At 57.1% G+C, this 21712-nt stretch overlaps 1 long non-coding RNA gene and 1 pseudogene across 1 annotated transcript; both read right to left on the bottom strand.

Annotated features, from left to right (window-relative positions):
* Positions 1–301: 301 nt before the first annotated feature.
* Positions 302–13446, bottom strand: LOC123646369. Its single transcript, XR_006737883.1, has 2 exons — positions 9126–13446; positions 302–775 (listed from the first exon to the last, which is right to left on the bottom strand). It is a non-coding gene; the product is annotated as an uncharacterized LOC123646369 (long non-coding RNA).
* Positions 13447–14119: 673 nt separating this feature from the next.
* LOC123645644 lies at positions 14120–16691 on the bottom strand (annotated as a pseudogene).
* Positions 16692–21712: the final 5021 nt, after the last annotated feature.

Below are 21712 nucleotides of genomic sequence, written 5' to 3' on the forward strand. Positions count from 1 at the left end.
GGCCTATACTGCTCATGTTCCCAAATCCCAAAGGCCCCAAGAATCTCTGTCAGTACCAGGGGCTGCTGGCTGCTGAGCAGAGCACCTCGAGGGCATCGTGGAACCTTCCAAGTGGCTCTGGGAAGGAGAAGCCATCATTATCTCCATTTCCCCATGAGGAAACTGAGGCTCAGAGAGGTGAGGTCATTTGCCCAGGAATACCAGGATTTGTGATTCTTAACTGCTCCAATGCCAGTTGCCATGTGGTATTTTTATTTCTTACAAACAGTTTAAAAGAAAGCACACTGTCAATAACTTCAGATAACTGGGAATAAGGATTTTTTTTAATTGTGGAAAAATATACATAACATGAAATTTACCGTCTTAACCATTATTAAGGATACAGTTCAGTGGCATTAAGTGCGTTCAGATACTGCGCGACCATCACCAGCACCCACCCACAGAACTCTCTCCATCTTGCAAAACTGACGCTCTGCACCCATTAAACACGAAGTCCCCAGTCCCTCTGACAGCCACCGTTCGACTTTCTGTCTCAGTGGATTTGACTACTTTAGCTGCCTCATATAAGTGGAATCACACGGTATTTGTCCTTCTGTGATTGGCTGTTTCAGTCAGCATAATATCCTTGAGGTTCTTCCATGTTACAGTGGTGTCAGAACTTCCTTCCTTTTTACAGCTGAATAATATTCCATCACGCCTACGTCCCACGTCTTGTTTATCGATTCATCCCTCGATGGACACTGGCTGCCACCACCTTTGGCTGTCGTGAGTGATGCTGCTGGGAAGACGGGTGCACACATAGCTTTTTGAGATGTTGCTTTCAATTCTTTTGGGTCTATACCCAGAAGGAGAAATGTTAGATCATATGGTAATTCTATTTTTAATTTTTTTGAGGAACTGCCATGCTGTTTTGCACGCCGCTGCACCATGGACGTTCCCACCGACCGTGCAGGATGTCTCCACATCCTCCCCAGCACTGGCCATTTTCTGTGTCCTGACAGTGGCCACCCCAACGGGCGGGAGGGGCTGCCTCATCACGCGCATTTCCCTAATGATGAGTGAGGGATAAAGATTTTTAACGCCACTGGTGAGTCTACAGCAGGGTAACCACCGGGACCTGTTTCAACAGGAGGAAACTGGGTCAGGGTGCTACCCACTCGTGGGGATGCTGCAGCCGCATCTCAGCGTCCTTGACTCCCATGCAAGTGAGTGGGGCAGTGCTCCCATGGCTGCAGGGTGACCTGTGCCCCAGTGAACAGGCGGGGGTGGAGGACCCCCCCGAGCTGGGGTCCCAACCTCTCCAGAGCCTCAGCCTCTGATGTTGCAACCCTACTTCCCCTGCAGGGCCTGGCCAGGAACCGAGCCGGGCCTTTCCAGCTCCGGCTGACCCTGTGACACTGAGTCCCCACCCAGGCCTGGAACACAGAGCAGAGCAGAGGCAGCACCACAGGGAGGCAGGCGGTGGGGTCATCCGCACAGCCCTCGGCTTCCACAGCCAGGCAAGGGGTGGCCTTGTGTACCGGACTTGCAGGACCAGGGACCCTGGAGCCCATTTCTGCCACTCGCCAGCTGTGTGACCTTGCTAAGTTTCCCCTCCCAACCTCACCACCCAGCCCTTACTTTTATCTGTGAAATGGCTGACATGGTGCTCGGCACACAGTAGGCACTCGCTATGTGCTTCCGACAATTATCGACACTATCATCATCCTCAACATCACCAGGATGACCAGGTCACACCTGTGTCAAACCACCCGTGTCTCACCACTACCGGCAGGAGACAGTGCACCACAATCTCACGGGCTGCTGGGCGCTGCTCGGACTGACCCCTGCGGACATCTCCAACCTCCTCTTCCTCTCGCTCATCACACTCCAGGCTCTGGGGCTGCCTCCTGTCCCTGAACACCCAGCACTCCCTCCTGCCACAGGCCCTTTGCACATGCTGTTCCCCCTGCCTGGACAGTGCCTCCCCACCCCACCCATTACCCCTCCCTTCAACAGTTAACTCCGAAAGGCTTCTCTCTCACCTCAAACATGACTTCTTCATGGAATTTTCTGGACATCCTGCCCTCCTTCTCAACTCCCATCTGGGAGGGAACCTTTTGCCCTCAAAGCCCTGTAATGCCCCCAGCACTTATGGGTGTTCATTGAGGTCCTGCACTGTGAAATTATCTGAAGAATGTCTGTCTCCCCACATGCACTCTGTGAGGCCAAAATCATGCCTGCTTTGCTTTCCACTAAGGACAAAGTTGGTCCCAAAATATTACTCAAATTGAATTATTGCTTTCCAGAAAAATCCTGATTTTGAAAATGCATATTCTTTCAACAAAGACAAGCCTTTCCCCACATAACTAAATAAGCTTTAACTTTCATACCTTTGTAGGATCTTTTCCCTTCATTAAATGAACAAATCTGAGAAAGCCCTCAGCTACACCCCGTGTCCTAATTTCTCAGCTCAGAAAAATATGGTCACTGCACTGAGAACAGCTGCTCCCAGCTCCTGCTGTGCCTGCGGCCGCCCCTTCCTCAGAACACGGAGAAGCTGCAGGCAGCTCCCGTCACCCCTTGCTTGGAACAGGCGCCTGCCGTGACTGATGGGGGACAGAAGGAGCTGCAGAGGCGTAGTCGGTGAGAGCCACCGTCGCCCTTGCCCAGGGCCGGGCCCTGGCTCAGCCGGTCCACACGCAGCACCCCGGACAGCTGGGGAATGAAGCGTGGACCTCGAGAGGGCCATGGGCAAGGGGGCCGGTGAGACCCTGTGGCCACGCCGGTGCCAGCACTGAGACTTCTCTATTTTCACAGCCGTTTATCGAGCACATACTCTGCCCAGCCTGGCTGCAGCGAGGCCCTAGTGAAGCCCCAGGTCCTGCCCTCCCGGAGCAGGAGAAGGGTGCCGACCGAGCAGTCTCCACAAACCCAGTACTCACTGCTGGGAGAGACCCGGGGCTCTGTGCCTGCCCCCCAGCCCCACTGCCCGGTGGGTTCTCGGGGTTTGAGGCCTGTGTCTGGGATGCCCCAGAAGGCTCGGTGGGGAGGGGCATTCAGAGAGGGTGGTGTATCTGTCCATTCAAACTGGTTCTCAGTGAAGAACTTTCTTACATGGCATCCAAGTGGCTACAGGTAACAATCACTCATTAGCATTATTATTGTCATTGGGGTTGGGGCCGGCTCAGGCAAGGTGACACTAAGACAAGACCTACAAGAAGGATGGACTGTCCTAAAATGTAGGTGAGTCTAGGGAGGACTCAGGGTCACTGTTCAGCTGGTCTTTGTGGACAGCGAGTGTGAGCCCCGGGTGAAGGAGCTGCTGCACAGTGAGGACCGGCAATCCTCACCCGAGCCGGGGGCCACACCAAGCACCTGCTGCTCTGGGTTCTCAGCCAGATGGGCTGCGAGAGGGGTAAGGGCCAGGGAGCCTGGAACAGGGAAGGGGGGAGGTGAGTTGGGGGGATGACAGGGACACTCCAGGAGGGCTGGCTTCTGGGCTCTGGCACCTGGTGAATCTTGAAAGAGAGGAAGAGAAGTAGGAGAGAAAAAGGATGGATGTGAGGTCAGACGGGACCCAAGGACCACTGTGGGGACCCGGGCTCCGGGAGGGCCCGCCTTGAGGGGCCGTCCTGGCTCCTGGGCCCAGGGAGGCTGGACAGGCAGAGAGAAGCAGTCAGACTCCAGACGGGCTTCCAGGGTAGAGCCAGCGGGGTCTGCAGAGCGGATGGCACTTGCAGAGGTGAGAGAGAGAGGTGGCCAGGAAGACTGATGCTGAGGCTTTGGGCCTGAGCAGCTGGAAGGGCCGGGGGAGACCTGATGGGGAGGAGGGGAGGCGAGAAGGGGGTCCCCACACTTCCTCCTAGGCCTGAGGGGTAACTCGAAATGCCTGGTGCAGAGCACTGGGTTCTTTGTGTGCCCCTCCCAACCCTCTGGGCAGGCACATATACACACACACACTCACACACACCCTACCCCTCACCAGGGCTCAAGGACCCCTCAGGTGTCCTCAGGGCCCATGGACTGCCCAAGTTTGGTCCCCTGTGTGGACATGCGCAGAGCTCCCCGTCAGCCCCGGGGGCGGCAGGGAGGGCCGCATCCCAAATGGCAGCCGCCACAGCCCAGACTCTGCCTTCCAGAGCCTTCCCCTCCATCCTGAAGACATTTCAATGAGAGCAGCTACATCCCCATCCAGGCAGCCAGTATTTTAAGGGATTCAACATACACAAATCTGGATGGTCACACCCGCACACGCACACGCGGAGAGCGTGTTAGAGGGCTACCTGCTGCGCCCCTGCTCCCTGTGGGAATTCCCAGGCTTCCCCATCCGCTGCAGGCTCTGCCCGGTAATCCACGCCTTCTCACCTACGCAAAGCATTCAGGTGCCTCAGCCCTTTGGGAGTCTTGCCTCCTAGACAGCTGCCTGGTGAGGTGTCCTGTCCCCCATTCTGCAGTTGAAAGGACAGCGATCTCCTCTGGAAGGGATGCAGATTCTGGGGTTGGGGAGGTTGGGGGTGCAAAGCCTGGGGCCCTGAGAAGGGAGGCCCAGCCTAAACCACAGGGAGGCAGGGACTGGGGAAATTCACACTCTGGCTGCTTGCCAGCCAAGGATAAGCATTTTCAGCTGCTGTCACACTGACACACACATGCATACACACACACTGACAGCACACGTATGCACTGACACTAAGAACACACAGTCCCATATCCTGCCACACAGCTACACACTGACGCACAATCCCATCCTCGCACTGGTGCACACACCAGCACACAGATACACTTGTCAACATTCTCACAAGGACACCCCACACGAGCACTGACACAAAGCACACACACACACACACACACACACACAGATGTGCAACTCTGGCTCTGCAGTTGGTCTGAGCCATGTGCTCCAGAGTGGCCCTCTCTGGAGGCTGGAACCTCTTCTGCAACGTTTCTGCCCCCACAGGACCCCCCAGCTGCCCTCCAGCCGCCATGTGGCCTAAAATCCTGAGAAATTGGAAACGATTCTTTTAAAACTAGCTCCGCAAATTTTAGGATTAAACAATATTTTGGAAATCCAGGGCTCAGTCTGCTGTGGCCCTGTGTTACCGGGCCGGGGGGCAGGCAGGATGCTGGAGGGACGGAGCTGTGTGGGTTGAGCCTAGGCAGATTCAGAGCACACGGCCCATAGCAGAGAGCAAGAGGGGCGGCAGGGGGCTGCAGGGACCCCCAACTCCCCACCCGCTCCCTCTGCGACCCTCCCCAAGGGACTTCACTCCCGTGAGCCTCAGTTTCCCCATCTGCACAATGGATGTGATCCCGGGGCCCACCTCACAGGGCTAGCGTGGGACTTAATATCTGCTATTATTAAGTTCTAAGCCCTGGAAGCCCAAGGAAAGAAAGTGGGGTGCGACGGGGGAACCGAGCGGCTGCCCTCGTGGCCGGGCGGGAAGCAGCCAGCACTGCAGCCCGCGCTTCCCGCCGCACCGCCCACCCTGCGCAAAGCCGCGCTCGGCTCTGTCCCCAGAAGCGGGCAACGCGGGTTCTCCCCCCGGGGCCAGGCGGCACCCCCAGCCCCGCCCGCCAACAATTTTGCATATATTTAAATCTCCTCTGCAGCTCCCCCTCCCCCCGGAAAAAGGGAGAAAGAAATTACAAAGCCCGTCATTTGTCTCCGTCCCCGCACCCCATCTATCAGGGCCGGGAGCCCGTCGCCTCGAATGAGGCGCGCGCCCAGGACGGCCGCTTTAATGGGGCGCCGCGTGTGACTGTGCAGCCGCGGCGGGCGCAGCCGGCCGGCATTTGCATACATATTAAACGGAGCAGTAAAAAATGCAGACATGCAAACCATTTGGACGGGCTCCTCCGCTAGAGCCTGCCAGGAAATCAATCTTCTGGTTTCTTAAAGGAAACCTGCTCCGGGAGGAGGTGGCGATGCCACACAGCCCGCAGGCCCTGGTAGGGGGGCCACTGTCCTGTCGGTCCATCTGCCCGCGGGAGCCGCCTGCGGGGGGGGGGGGGTCCTTCCCAGCCACCACCACCGAGCAGCCATCGACAGGGAGTGGCGGCTGCGGAGTGAGCGTCCTGGGGCGGTCTGGGTTCAGCGGCTGCTGTGTGCCCTGAAGTAAGACGCTTCACCTCTCTGAGCCCCCCTTACAGGGTGCTGGAGATACCCCCCACACCCCTTCCAGTTCTGGGATTAAAGTAACTAAGCCAAGCTCGCTCAGTCCCTATTAGCAGAGCCTGGGTCCCAAGCCAGGCGCAGAGGAGGGGTGGCCAAGAACACAGGATCTGGAGGCAGGCAGCCTGAATTCAAAGTTTGGCCCTGCTTTTTATGAGCTGTGTGACCCTTGGTAAGTGCATCAGCCTCTCTGTTTCCTGAAGAGGGCTGAATATACCTCCCTCTTAGGTATGCTGTTGAGTTAAAGTAGATCAGCCTTGCAAAGCACTTGGTTCACTGCCTGGCATGCAGTAAGCACTCAATAAATGGTGGCAAAACAGAGTGTAGGCAGGTCCTTGTTGTTATTGGTATGATTTTCTGGGTTGAAATCCCTCTTTATGTCTGCATGGTGTGGCAAGCCAACACTCTCCCCAGCCCATTTGCCCCGGGGACTTCTAGCTCTGTTCTAGAGGACACATGGATCACCTACCCAGCCCTCCGGCGATGAGGGCTCCCTGATTCCAGCCAGATGTGGCCAAGGTGGCACCTCCAAGGGCTGCCAGCACCTGTCCTCCCCTGGCTGCTGAGGCGAAGCCCATAGCAGGGATGGCGGGTCAGGGACTCAGCGCGCGCGCAAACGCGCAAGCGCACGCACACACACACACACACACACACACACACACACACACACGCCCCAAACCGACCGTGCATCTGTGGGACCAGGACAATGCAGGTGGCCCAGAGCCCCAGCAGAGCCAGGCCAGTGCTGAGCCCATGCCACCCAGCCTGTCTCTGAATCCCGCTGTACACACGCGGAAACTGAGGCGCAGAGAGGTGCAAAGCCATGAGGCTAGAAGCTAGTGCAGCCGGGATTCGAACCAGGGCTGTCTGACTGCAAGGCTGCCTCCCCAGAGGTCACCCATGAACACTGTCCGCAGAAGGAGGAACTGGAACTCACCCTGTGATCAGGGGATGAGCTCCCCAGCTTGTGGGGAAAGAAAGGACTTTTGCACCTGAGCCCAATTTAATCTTTAATACCCATGAAGGTCCTTTCTCGAAAGGAACCAGAGGAAGGAAGGGAGGAGAGGGAGCGGAGCTTTCGAGAACCCACTCAAGTTTGGCCTCCATTCATTTACTTCACACCCCTGGACCAGACTGGGCAGTGGGCAGTGCTGGGGAGTCAGCAGGGGGTGCACCCAGCTCAGGGGGAGCAGCCATCCTCTCTGAGTTGCTGGGGCTTGGGTAAAGAGGCCAGACCAAGGCATGGGAGGCAGTCTTTGCCTTCAGTTGGGAGAGGGTCCCACCCACTGCGGTTCAGAGTTTCCCAGCTGAGTGGCAACGTGACCTCCATGCTGTGTGTGTGAGTTGCAGCCTGGTGCCATGGGAACAAAACAGCCAAACCCAGAGCTGTGGCCTTGGACAAAGCCCTGCACTCTCTGGGGTGGGGTGGCTAAGCTCACTGCACCCCTTCTCTGTCTCTCTGGGAGCCCCTATCTTTCACTCCTGACCTCCAGGCCTTCTGGTCCTCTGTCCCTGCACCTCCTCCTGCAGCCCTAAGTGCAGGCCACCCCCACTGCCCGGCAGCCAGCTGGGTGGAGGAAGGCAGGAAAAGGCAGGAGGGGTCGGAGTTACAGGAACCAGCAGGGCGATTGCTCAACTGGGGAGCCTGGCTGCTGGGCCTGCTCGGCCCCCACCTCCACCCTCCGGTCCTCCCTCCCAGCTCTGCATTGCAAACATTCCTGGCCAACCTCGGGTTGCTGCAGCCCGGAAGGGGGAACTGTTGCAGACACAGCACAAGGCCGCCAGAAACTCTTAACCCCTTCACTCCTTCCAGGCAGAGGCTTCAGGCAGAGGGAGGATGGAATTGGGTGGCAGCTTCCGGGGTCCTTCCCAGGCTGTGGGTTACAGCATCAAGTGACTTGCTGGCAGGCCCCGCCCCAGGTTATCAACCTGGACCAACAGGTTGTTCACAGGGGTCAAGTGGTCTGTAGTCATAACTCACTCAGCAGACATTTCATGCCTCCTCGCACTGGCATGAAAACCCAACAGGGTGGCCCTAGCACAGGGGCTGGGGTGGGGTGCAGATCCCACGGTCAGGGCTGTTTCAGGTCGTTGCAATGATGAGGCGGGAACTAAAGTGGCTGAACTAGGCAGGGAGGGCTTCCTGGAGGAAGTGCCACTTAGGGAGCCCCGCTAGAGCACAGGGAGGCAGCAAATGTGAGGCTCTTGAGAGAAGAGAGCTTGGCCCATGCCAGGCCTCAGAAGGCCCTGGGGCCACTCCCTGCTTGGACTGTCATCTGAAGGCAGTGAGGAGCCATGGGAGGGTTTATGTGGGGAATGACATGGTCAAGTTTAGCTCTAAGCACTGAGTTCTCGAGCAAAATATAGAACTTTAATGGAAAGAGGCAGCTAGCATGTTTCATGTACAAACCAAATATATGCTAAGACCAGAACACCTGAACCACGCCAAAGTGCCACCAACAGGACACGTTTCAAATGGCAGCTGGGCCTGGCACTCGGCTCTCCTGCAGCCTGGGCGGCCGCTCTGAGCCCTGCCATCCCAGGCCAGCTGGAAGCAGCAGGCTCAGATCGGTTCTTCCTCCCAGGGTGGCATCAGCACCTCCCATAGCGCAGACACCACTCCTTCATACAGCTGGAGCTCAATAAATGCAGCAATTAGTCAGAGTGTTAAAGTTGGGAGGGGCTGAGAGATCATCTAGGCCACAGCCTCCTCACTTCAGATGAGGAGACTGAGGCCCAGAGGCAGCCATGGCTGGGCCAGGCTCCCACTGTGGGGGCAGATGTGGCAGGGACAGGCCAGCCACCCTGTGTGTACTCTGGGCACAAGGGGCCGTGGAGCATGTAGCTGAGATGCCCGCAGCACACGTCCTGAGAAGAAGCCAGCATACCCAGCTCGCCCGTGACCTTGGTACCCACAAAAGAAACCCCAGAACCTCTGAGGAGCCCCCAACCACAGCCCCCTTCCTCTCCCTACCTCTCACAGGGCCTGAGTGTTACCTCTACGTCTGGTCTATTTGCTGGGACAGCAAATTTAGCCAGAGTTCCCCTAAGTCCTGCCGAGTGTGTTGAGCCTTCCGAGGAGGAAGAGAAAACACCCCCAGGTGCTCCCTCTGTTGAAAATCACTCCCCGGAAGGATAGGGAAGGGCTAGGCAGGCTCTGTGCCTGCACATGCCCTTGGAGGCAGGAGGGGCCAAGTTCCTTCCAGCCTCTTCGGAGGTCACCCCTGCAGGAGGCCCAAGCAGCAGCCAAGGTCTGTTCTGTTGCTCAGGGTCCACTCTCTTGTCACTGGATCCTTCTAGGCAACAGAGCTTCTATAAGGGATCCTAAAACCTGGCGATCCCAGACCGCCTCCACGGTCTGCCATTAGCTTTGCCATGGTAACACAGCCCAAAGCCCTTATGCCAGGCCAGGAACTATCTCCCTGAATCCTCATCACAGCTGAAGGAGTTTGCCATTATCACCCCATTTTTCAGGTGGGAAACTGAGGACCATGAAGTCACTTGCCTGGGTCCCACAGCTAATGACCAACGTGGGTGGACGTGGGACACAGGTGTTTTGGGTATCACCACTCGGCTTTCCAGCCAGGAGGTCCTGCCCCTGCCTGGAGACATGACTCCTCATCTTGTTAATGTACTTAACTCTTGTACGTGAAATAAATATTTCACCTCATCTATTTATTATCTCTATATCATGGGTATTTATCCATGATAAACAAATAAGTTTACTCCCTGCTCAAATCTTCTCCAAATGGGCTCACTCAGCTTACCAGTCTCTCGTCTCTGAACTTCCAGAAGGCAGAGCTGCTTGTGCTGCTGTTGCCAAACCATCACCACAAAAAACCCCTCATTTCACGCATGTCATAGAAGCTGGAACTATTAGTGGAACGTGCTGTGTGGTGGCAAGGGTTGGACAGCACGCTGACGCCTGCGAGGCACCTGGCAGGGTGAGTGGGATTACCATTGCTGTTGTTCACCGGGGTGTGGCGTGGCTGACAAATCCCTGGTCTTCTCCTCCTCTCTTCACATCCCGAGTTAACGGGTTACTTCTCGAAGTTACTCCTGTCCACAAAACGGTAACAAAGCTCTGTGAACGAGGAACGTGATCTGTCCTTGTACCGCAGCAACAGTTACTGTGGCCATCAGCCTCCAAGACGGTCTGCAGAGGACTCCCACCTTCTGACATTCACAACCTGTGTCGTCCCCCCTTGCAACCCACAGGACACCGAGGAAATGACCTTGTGTGCTGTCCAAGGCCAGGTCACAAAAGGCACTGCAATGGCAGTCTTGCTCCTGCGTCGCTCAGTCTGGGGGAAGCCAGCAGCCATATTGCGAGGAAACTCAAGAAGCCCCGTGGAGAAGTCCACGTGTCAAGGAGCTGAAGCCTCCTGACCAACCAGTCGAGCAAGCCATTTAGGAAGCAGACCCTCTGGCCCCAGTCAAGCCTTCAGACGATCAAGAGAGGCCACAAGCTGGGACCAGCTAGCTAAGCCACGCCTGGATTCCTGACCCATGGAAACTGTGAGATACTGTTAATAAATGCATATTGTTTTAAGCCACTACATTTGGGATAATTTGTTATGCAGCAGTAGGTAACTAATACAGAAATAGAGAGACCTCTTAGTTACGAGGGCCTTTGAGGGACGTGTTCCCAGAGTGTGTCCCTTGGAATACGGATCCCAGGCCATGCTCTGGAAAACCAAGGTCAGTCTAAGGTAGGCAGCCTGTGGACCCCAGTCTCCTGTTCAAGATTCCTAGGGCTCCTAGGCGTATTAAAGCAGATCCTTGTGGAAAGGGAAGCTGTTCTCCTAGCCCAGCATTTCTTAGGAGACTTTGACTGTTCAACTCTGTTGTCTGAGCCTTGCAGTGCTCTTTGGGACGTACAGCCAAATCGTAATAGCAGCTGGGGCCTCAGCACTTTAAACAGTTGTGCCCACCATAAAACCAAAAATACTCACAGCCTGATAATCGGAGTATGACCTACGGCATTAGACACCAAGATGAGATGGCTGCTCTACCACGATGGGACCCTGTTCCTGGGCTCCCCTTCCAGCGGAGGGGCTGGCTTGCCCAGGGCCACCTCTGGGCCCTCCCATCGTACGACCAGTGGTCTTGGGCCAGCGTCTGGCCAGGGACCTCAGCCTGTTTGGGCAGCACTAGGGATTCAGATTTTGAATCCCAGACTCCAGCACCAGCCACACAGCCCACCGGCGCCTTGACCTCTCCACCGGCTCGAGTTTGCCACGGCGCGAACAGCCACGCCTCAGAGTTGGGTGTTTCTCAGTGGGAACGCAACTGTGTTCTTAAAACACGGGCCACTGGAAAATAGCATTTGATGTAGAAAATTTCATTTTACAGGCAACTTTTCCACGGCAAATCCACCCCCTTCAGCCAGGGAAGGTTGTGCTCAGAAAACCACATTCTTTCAGGTCCCTGGGGCTGTGTGGGGGCGGGAACAGAAATCTTTCTACGTGCTAGAAGGCAGAGGTCTTTTCTTTTGTTAAAAACATAATTTTGCCCTCATGTTGCTTCGTCTTCCCTGGCACAGGCATTCTGGGGCCCTCTGGTCTTTCTGGAGCTGTCACTTCCAGACACCAAGGGGCCACAGGTGGGAGAGGACCCCTGACACCCTCGCTGCTCCGGGCGCAGTCTCCCGGGGAGCCCCTGCCCAGGCCACTGCATCACAACCTGCCTCCGAACAAGTCCCACAGTGACTCGAGGTACCTTAAAATTGGTGGCAGCTTGGGCACACCTGGTCTCAGGGTGCCCTCAGCCTGCCACTGACGGGCGGCCGTGCCTGCCTCCTCCCTCCCCTCCCGGACCTCCCTCCACTGCAGACGGCTTCTCAGGGGGGTTCCCCTCTGAGTTCTCATTGCGTCCCCCTCTGTTCACAGAACTCCAGTGTGATGACCATGGCACGACAGGGCTGCAGGGCAGGAGACCTGAGCAAGACATAATGGCAACGTAAAGATACCCAGCCCCTACGGAGCACTCACGGCCCAGGAGGGGGCGAGGGCACCCAGGTGATGAGAGAGGGGAAGCCATCTAGTTAGGGTCACCCCACACATGGCAGTCAGGATGGGGTACCCCACAGCCCCCAAACTCTCCCCGAACATCCTGCTGTGTGAGGACTCCCTTGATGGGGAAGTGGGAGTGACCCCAGGCATGGTCACATTGCACCTCCATCCAACTGGCTCAGCCCAGTGGTTCCCAATCTGGGGTTCCCAAGGGCTCTCTGGGGATGGCATGCTATTTATAGCCTCTCAAAGGCCCTGACAGTCTGTCTCCGCACTTCTCCTGAGGGCCGGACCACCCCAGGCTCCACGCATCACAGTTCTCTGCTTTGGACGGGATTGTATCAACCCACTGTGCCTGTTCAGACTCTTGAACTGGTGGGGGTTGAGCAGGCATCGTCACTGCCCTTGTTAACCCAAAATGAGAAAGCTGCTGTTCCGGAACAAAAGCAGTTTGCTTGTGGGGCCAACGTGGGCCTTGGGGCACATAACGGCAGGAGGATCTTTTCCCGTGGGAATGCAGACAGGAATTAGTTTGGAAATTTGAGTTATGGAAGGTGGGCATTTGTCTCAACTATTTTTTAGTAGTGGCACTTCTTTCTTTCCTTTAAAATGAAGTCAGTGCTTCCCCACCCCCACCCAGCCCTGCTGCTGCTGCGGGTGGCCGGTGGCAGGGCCGGGCGGCCACAGGCTGCCCCGGGAGGCCCAGGACGGGCAGGGCCCGCGTGCTCACATCCCAGTTCTTTTACAAGATGCTTCTCGCCCCACGTGCTCTGCACAAGCTGTCCTTGAGGACGACATGTGGGCTCTTGTTTGCAGGTTTTCAGGGAAGTCTGGCAGAAACCAGCCGCAGACACACTCGAATTTCTTGTAGAAACCTGCAGCAAGACGAGGTGCGGCCAGCCCAGCAGCGCTCCAGGGAGTGGGGTGTCTCCGGGGGCTTCCACCCCGATCTGCTTCCCTGGCGCCTTCTAGGCAGACCCCTTCCCTCTCCCAGCCCTCCCACCTCCACCCTGCAACTACAGGAGGTTTGAGGCCTTGGAGATACTGGTCAGCGAGTTCAAAGGTGAAAGGTGAGAGCTCAGAAGTCCAGCGACACAGCCAGTGCTGCAATTAACCGGCAACTCAACTCACAGCCTCTGCCTCAACAGGCTTCCTCCATCTGCAACATCTTCGAACCCACGAAGACTGGAATGTGTCTTCTCCATTCCAGACTGGATGTCACCTCTGGGCATGCGATAGCGGAAGGGGTGGTACAGTGGCTTTTTTTTTTTTTTTTTTTAAGGGACAGCGTCTCACTCTATTGCCCAGGCTGCAGTGCAGTGGCGCCATCAAAGCTCACTGCAGCCTCAAACTCCTGGACTGAAGCGATCCTCCCGCTTCGGCCTCCCAAAGTGCTGGGATTACAGGTGTGGGCCACCATGCCTGGCCCAGGGGACTATTTTTAAGCCCGGTCTGTGGGGGTATTTTAGCAATCATGTATGGGATGAATCTGTTCTGCAGCCTTTGGTGCCCCTGTTACGCCCCATGTTTTCACTGCTCTGTTGATGTGTCCCCTCTCCTAGGAGACCTGAGCAAGTCCAGGGCAGGGATCATGTCTGGTTCGTGTCTGTGCTCACAAAGTGTGCCCGGGGCCCCGTAGCCAGAACTCAAAGTCTGCCTGTGGGAGGGGCGTGTCCCCCCACCAAGCTGAGCGCTGCGGGTTCAGAAAAGGACTCACCCCACCCACCAAGAGGCCCAGGGCGCAGGCCACAGCCCAGCTCCCGCATTTTCCCACTGTGGGACTCGGGGGGCCCCGCTCTCTGTGCCGCCTCCTCCTCATCTGGGAGATGGCATCCCGGCCAGCCCAACCTCGTGGGGTCCCAGTGGGGATGACCCAGGCAGGGGAAGAGCCTGGCACCTGGCAGGGCACAGACCTGCCCACAGGCGGGGCCTCGCTGTCTGGCGTCCGGAGGGCCGAGTGCAAGGCCGGGCACGTGCGGGCACTCAGGCTCTATTTGGTGTTCAGACAGATTTTTTTTCAAAGCAATATTTCTTAAAGTATAGCGATAATGATTGTGTATTTTTAGTGGAAAATGTGATTTTTTTTTTTTTTTTTGGTTAAGAGAAAGCTTGACTTCTTTCTCTGCCCAACATGGGTCAAGCTCCTGACGAGCTTGTACTGGGACAGATATAAAGGAACAGGAATTCAGGACTTTTGGAAACCAACTTCCAAAGGGTCCAGGGTAAGGAGGGGGGCATGACCTCCTGGGACCCTATGCTCCTGTCTGAGTGGAGAACACTGGAAGCCACACCCAGCTGCGGAGACGTGCCCACGTCAGCCCCACGCAGGGTGGTCTCCGAACCCAGACAGGCTCACCGTCTTTTGGGGAGAGAGGTCGTGCTAGGGGCCTTGCATCTACAGACTCCATCAGCCATACGTGGTTGGACATTCACTTAGGACAAACAGAACCTCATAAACTCTAAAGTGCACACTCGGGACGTCCCTGGCAGCCGAGGCAATGGTCAAATTGGTCTTATGGCCTGGCATCAGTCAGGATACTTTCCATGCATGAACTCAACTGAACTCGTGACAGCCCATCCCCATTTCACAGATGAGGAAGCCAAGGCCTGGAGAGGTCAAATGAGGCTCCCAAGGTCACTCAGTGGTACAGCCAAGTTCTTAACCATTAGGGTCTCTGATTTATAACCCCTGGCCTCAATGAGACGCTTGCTTAAACCCCCTGACCCCCTGAACCAGGGGCCCCATCACAGAGATAAGCAACAGGGATCGACTGCATATATGAATTGCCCAGGCTAGTAATCACGTGCTAGGTCACATCCACTGCAAAAACTGCTTTTGAAAGTAACAAAGATGGAAAGTTTGAATCAGGTTGTGCAAAAAAGGCAAAATTGGGGGACTCCAGGAAAATGCAACTTTCCCAAGACTAAGCTGACTCTCGCCAACTTTTGTCCAGTTCCTGGATAAGCAAGGAAAAGGTGGCAGGCAGATTCAGGTTAGAAGCCTCACTGGTTTTAGCATAAGCCTGAGAAGCTAGTGGGCAGGGCGGGTGGAAGGGAGGGAGTCCAAAACTCGGGCTCTGAGGCTCCCTTGAAGGCGGATCTCTCAAGTGGCTGTGTGGAGTCAGTCAGAATGTAAGCTCTCGAGTCAGACAAATCTGAGGTTTCCTCCTGGCAAGCCATGTGATCTCTCTGACCCTCAGTCTCTTTATCTGAAATGTGTCCAGCAAAGCTTTACTGTCCAGCTGCTCCACTGGGGACCCAGCAATGAACGGGAGAGAGGAGACTGAAGCCCTCAGCAAGCTCACTGCCTAATACAGGCAGACGGTGGATGCAGAGACAAACAGACTCTGACATGAGGCTGTAAAGAAATACCTGGGATGAGATGAAGTTTAAATCTTCCTGAAATCTTGCAAAGAGACACCAAAGGGGAATTCCTTTGCACGACATACACAAAAATGTTCTCAAGACTCTCTGCCCCGAAGGTCTCATGGCAGTTGCTTCAGAAATATCTCCCCTCTCCCTCCCTTCTATCCTTATCAGAGAGGCAGGAGCTGCTGGGCCTGTCCTGGGAGACAGAGGACCGGGTTGGAGCCAGGCTCTCCTCCCTGGCTAGGGACCCTCCCTCAGTTTCCTCATCTGCAAATCACGGACAACAACTGCACCCCTTCAAGGGGCTGTTGTGGGGATTCCAGGAAACAACCCCAGCAAAGCGTGCGAGGGAGGCAGACACGCAGCCAGGCTACTTACCCCATGTGGGAGCCACCACCATCTCCTTCTGCCTCTGCATCCCTGCCCTCCGCACCGCACCCCAGCCCAGCAGGAGCGAGGGATGGTGTGGGTTTTCTAGGTCCTAACCCTCAGTGGCAGCTCCACCCACCGTTCCAGATCGCACAGGGAAAAGGCCACGCTGGGCAGGTAAACCCGGCATTGTCTTAGGAGGAGGCAACACAGCCTAGAACCACACTTACTCCTGCCCCACAGGGGACAGCTTCCCTGGGCATCAGTGCTCAGAGGGCACAGCCCGGAGTCCTGCAGCACTTGGGGCCCACTGGGAGCATGCTCCCCACTGAGGCGCTGGGGAAAGATGGTGCCCCATCAGCTGCAGCTGCTGCTCACCCCACGCCTGGGCGGTGTGGCCAGGGTGGCTCCCACCTTCACCTGGCTCCCAGGGTCACAGAGCAGAGGACGTAGGTGTCTCATCTCCTGAGGAGCTCTGGCCAGGCTCTTGCTGAGCAACGCAACTGTGAACAGCTGTATGTTGCCTCCCCTCATGGGGCTCACGGTCTTGTGTGCAAAGCAGACAATCAGGGCCTGAGCGTGGGGTGAGAAGCCCAGAGGTGGCAGAAGAGGACCTACTAGGACACCAGCGAGGGCTTCCTGGAGGCAGAGGCACGGGCGGGAAGGGCTAGAGTGGGAAGGAAAGGCGTTCCAGGCAGAGGCCACAGCCTGGGCGAAGGCCTGGAAGAAAGAGGTAGGTTCGAAGATCTGCAAGTTTCTATCCCACCTTTCCAGGCAGGTGCCCACAGTCACACACCCCATCTCATTTGGTCCCCAGAGCCACCTAGGGAAATCAGAGGGCAGAAATTCTTCCTCCTGATTCACAAAGGGGGACACCAGAGCTAAGAGAGAAAATGACAATTCCCAACTGGACTAGAACCTGGATCTCCTGACTCCTGGCCCAGGTGACAGAATCAAGATGCAGGACTGGGCCCACATCACCGAGGGCACCTGCCCAGTGGCCAGGCGGGCCCTGCTGTCATCTCCCACTTGATGGATGGAACTGAGGCTTAGTGAGAGCACAACATCCCTCCACTCCTGCAGCTTTGTCTATGTCTAGGTGCCCTTCCCAGGTGGGGCAGGAAACAGAGCCAGGAACGGGGTGACTCGGGGTGAAGGAAGGAGGGGAGCGGGGATGGGTGGCGGAAATTGACACTAGGCAGGAAAAGCAGAGGAATGTGGGTGGGGATGGGGTGCGCCAGCCCGGGAGGGGCCCAGGGCCCCTGGCAGCCCCCTCCCTCCCTGCCGCCCAAGGTGAGACCCTAACTTCCCCAAGACGACTCCCCCAGCGGGGCGGGGAGAAGGGCCACCGTCCTGGCCGCCAATCAGAGGCACTCCCAGTCTGATGGCGGAGGCAGCCCGGGTGGGACAGGGCTCCCAGGGCCTTCCCAGGGGAGCCCCGGGGCCCTCCCGAGCCTCGGTGGCCCACCGCCCACCGCCCACCCCCAGCCTCATTAGCACCGACGCCCGGCGTCCTCCCCTCGGTTTCCGGTGGCTCCAGAATTTAAAGGTTAAATCCTAACCTCGTCTCAGCAGTTTCTCCCGGCTTTGCCTACCCAGCGCCAGTTGCTGGTAATTATATGCATCTCCGAGCAGCCAATCAGCTGTCAGACTGACAGATACTGATCTTTTCGTTTTATTTTTAGCTCTGTGCTTCCCCCTCTAGTTGCAAAAAAAAAATTCTGTTTGTTCTGTGTGCTGCCGCCTCGCTCCCAGCCCTGCAGCCGCTCTCATCCCCGCCAGCCAGGCAGGAGCAGGCAGCCCGAGGGGCCGCGGCCTGCGGTCCCCACCCGCCTGAGAGGGGCCAGGCGTGCCCACCGCCCTGCCCGGTGCAGCCCTCGGTGGGGGGGCAGGGAGGAGACTGAGCGCTGTGTGCAGAGGCGCCCTTGGATGCGAGCACCCACGAGTTCGTGCTTGGCCTTGGGGACCACGCACGGGAGTGAGCAAGTCCGTACCTGCGGTCCGGAGGCCAAGAGCGAGACAGAGACAAAGCCAGACTGAGAAGGGAGGAAAAGACAAGTTGCCCCCCTGGAAGCACGTGTGTCCCCCCACACACACTGAACAGAAGGGGGCAGCGCTAGAGGGGGTCAGGAGGGCAGTTTCCAGCCCAGGCCTGCAAGGCTAAGGGGGTCGGGGGTGGGGACCTGGACCCCCACCCCCAGGCATGGTGCCTCATCTGTCTTGCAAGGGCTTGTGAAGTCCTTTTATGGGTCATTCTGGAAGGTTCTATGGAGGTTGGCAGGTGTGGGGGCCTGGCTAGCCGGAGACCCCTGTTCATGCAGTTTCTCCGGAAGGAAAGGAGGAATCTGAGGGTCAGGGAGGCTCTTAGGTCCCAGAGGGTCTCCCGGACAGCTGAGGGGCCAGTGCTGAAGAGAGATGGAGACCATTGTGAAGCTTCCTTCACCCTCACAGCACTCGACAGTTTGCAAAGCACTGCCCTTGCTCCCGTGGCCTCTCCCCCTTCCCCACAGTTAGCCCCAGGACAAAGTGGAAGGTGGGGAGGCTTGGGGAGGGTCACCTCTTTTCTGCTTGGCGCTGGGGTGGGGAGGCAGGGTGGCCTCGTGGTTTGGGCTTTGATGCACAGCTGAGCTGGGTTCAAGCCCCGAGGTTGCTGCCTACCAGCTCTGTGAGCCTGAGCAGATGGCTCGAGCTCTGTGGGCTGTGGTGGCCCCACCTGGAAGGAGGCCCCAGTCCCACTCCCCACCCCACAGGACTGCTCCCCACAGCCCGGCAGCCACGGCGCCCTGTGCACTTGTGCGCAGGTATTATTAGCTTCTCCGTTTAGTGGATGGGGAAACTGAGGTTCATGTGACTCGTAATTGGCAGAACTGGGACTAGAAACACCCCCCCCCTTGGCTTCCTTCTCTCTGACACCACAGATGGCGCGCTGAGAAAAAAGAGAAGGAAGAGCGGGGAGAAGGGAATTAGGAGACCGAGAGAGATGGAGGAGGCAGAAGCACCGTGATCAATTACTTGGGCTATAAATTTCTGCTGTTTTGCAAAGTGAGCACACAACCTCAGAGAGGCACTGCTCCCGGGTGTGCTCGGGAGAAACAAAACAGAGGTGGGAACCAGAGAGGGAGAGGGGACAGGCTGAAGGGCGGGGTCAGACAGGCTGGCAGCTGCCCAGAGGGCTGGGGCTCAGGGAGGAGCAAAGCAGAGGGAGCATGCCAGTCTGCTTGAGAGCCTGGGGCCTCCTTGGGAGGGACCTGTCCCCAGTAGGGTTTGCTCCCACTGCTGGTGGGTGGGAAAACCAGGCCTGGGCAGCAGGAGCCTGGCTGGCCCTCTGCCACTGCCTTGGCAGCTGGTCCTGGGGGCTGGTGGGCAAGAGGCACTCTGAACCTCAACTTCCTCATCTGTGTAATGGGGCAGGTGATCCATCCTCAGCTGTTGGTATGAGGGATGAGTAAAATCTAGGATGTAAATGGCTTAGAATGGGGCCTGACGCACAGCAAGTAGTGTTGTTGGTATTATTATTATTATCATTATTATTATTTGGAAGATTACCAAGGGCTAAAGCGTTTGGTAACTGGTAGTTTGGAGACCCATTTAATTATTAAACAGATGGGAGGTGGTCCTTCCTCCGAGGAATGGCGATGGAAAGAGTTTCCCACAGGGGGGTGGCATGAGGGCACTGACCTGTCCGTCAGTCTCGCAGCCATGGGGGTGGGCAGGGACCCTGGGCTCTGCCACCCGGCCTCCGCCCTCCTGCAGCTGCGCGGTAGCTCACTTAGGAAATGAGCAGTGTGCAGAAGGCAGCTTATGTCTCCGGAATGCAAGCACCCCAGGAAATGGGATTCTGGGAACAACCCTCTCAGGGCCTTCCACGCTGCTCCGGAATGGCAAAGACCACAGCGTCCAGAAGCGGCCCAGTGTGCTCCTCCTCCGCTGGGCAGGAGAGAATCCCGAGAGCCGGCCCCAGGGCCTGCCCACAGGGAGCTATTTGTCAGGGAGATGGAAAAAAAACTAGATACGGCTGACCCCAACCCTGGTCTTTTGACCCCAGACTATAGGCAAAGCAAACGGAGGCCACAGGCTGGAAGAAGAAGGCCACGGACTACAGACAGGAGGAACCGAGGGCAGCCGGGGTAGGGCCGGAGGACAGGGGTGAAGCCCAGAGTCGCCATAAATCATGGACCTGGAGAAGACCCTTGAGGTCCTGGCAGCGCTGGGCTCGGACTGGGCCCAGGCTGAAGGCAGTGGGGGGCTTGCTATTTTAAAGGAGCCCTAAGATGAATTCTCTTTAAATTGAGGAGAACTTCCCCGGATGGGGATGATAAAAATGTCATATTAGTCATACCAGATGGAAAAACAGCCCCCAAAGAAAAGTTTATTCCTTGCTCAGGTTACAGTCTACTGGGGCCGGCGGCGGGGAGAGGCAGGGGTCCCGCTCCACGTGGCGCTCAGCGGCCCGGGCTCCTTCTCCCTGTGGCCCTGTCACCATCTAGTAATCACGCGGAAGGGGAAAGAGAGGCGAGGAAGCGGCACGGAAGGGTGTTTTGGACCAGGCTAAAAGGGGCGGGGGCTCATCCCTGGCTCCCGTTCTGCCAGCCAGAGCTCAGCCACTCCTGACTGCAAGGGACGCTGGGAAACGCAGTCCGGCCGCGTGCCCAGGAGGGGACCATGACCCGGGGTGTGGTGAAACAGCAGTCTCTGCCACAAATGCTGTCTTCCGTGGGTGGACCAGCAGAAACAGCTGATGCTCACAAGGCGCCTGACGCAGGGCCCGGCCACGGCACTCGTGTGGCGGAGCTGGTGACCTGCTCTAGAAACGCACAGGCTGGCCCCCCTGGGGTCAGGAGAGGCATCTGGGGGCTGTCCCTGGCCGTCCTCTGGAAGCTGTACATTAAAGTGCGCGTGAGAAGAGGAGAGAGAGAGAGATGTTTTCCGTCTAAGGGGAGCATCCAAAGCCTTTGTCAGCGTCTCAAAAGCTTGAAGCACAATGGCTTAGGGAGAGCTGGGCCACTTTCCTCCACAGCACTTAGCTGACCGTGGGACGGGCTGGAACCGAGTGTACCTGATGACCCCAGTGCACACAGCAGAACTAAGGACTCCCCAGCTGTTACCTCCTCTCCTCCACCAAACACGCTCCCTAGACCTTTGGGACCAGGGCAGAGAAGGCCCAGCTGACCTTCAACAGTGGACACTCCAGTCCACGTCTGCTGTGGTGGCCAAAGCAGCCGTGGGGCTGTGCGGCGTCAGCATGTGCAGATGGAGAAACTGAGGCTGAGGGAAGGGTCATCTTGCCCAGGGCCATGCGGCGAGTCAGAGCAGAGCCAGTATAGTTCGGGGTGTAATCCGTCAGGTTTCTGTGGTTATAGGCAACAGAGACAGGCTTTGTTCACCTTGAGCAGGAAAGAGCTTCGTCACCAGGCTGAGAGGCTCGGAGAACAGAGGGGAAGCAGGAGCGCCAGGCGGGCCTCAGCCAGGTGGAGACCAGAGTCCCGCCCCAGGGACGTCCCACCCCAGGGACTGGCCACCAGGATGAAGAACGAGCTCCTCTCCTCAGGGAAGGAGGGCCAGTGACCAAGCAGCCCACAGGCCTGCTATGGTTTGAATGTGTCCCCTGAATTTCATGTGTTGGAAACTTAATCCCCAATGTGGCAGTACTGGGAGGCCGGGCCTCCAAGAGGTGTTTGGATCATGAGAGCTCTGCCCTCGTGAATAGATTAGTTCATTGGTGGATTAATGGGTTATCATGGGAGGGGAACTGGTGGATTTATCAGAAGAGGAAGAGAGACCTGAACTAGCACGTGACACACCCAGCCCC

The sequence above is a fragment of the Lemur catta genome, chromosome 10 (assembly GCF_020740605.2).
Source record: "Lemur catta isolate mLemCat1 chromosome 10, mLemCat1.pri, whole genome shotgun sequence".
In the NCBI taxonomy this organism is placed as follows: Eukaryota; Metazoa; Chordata; class Mammalia; order Primates; family Lemuridae; genus Lemur; species Lemur catta.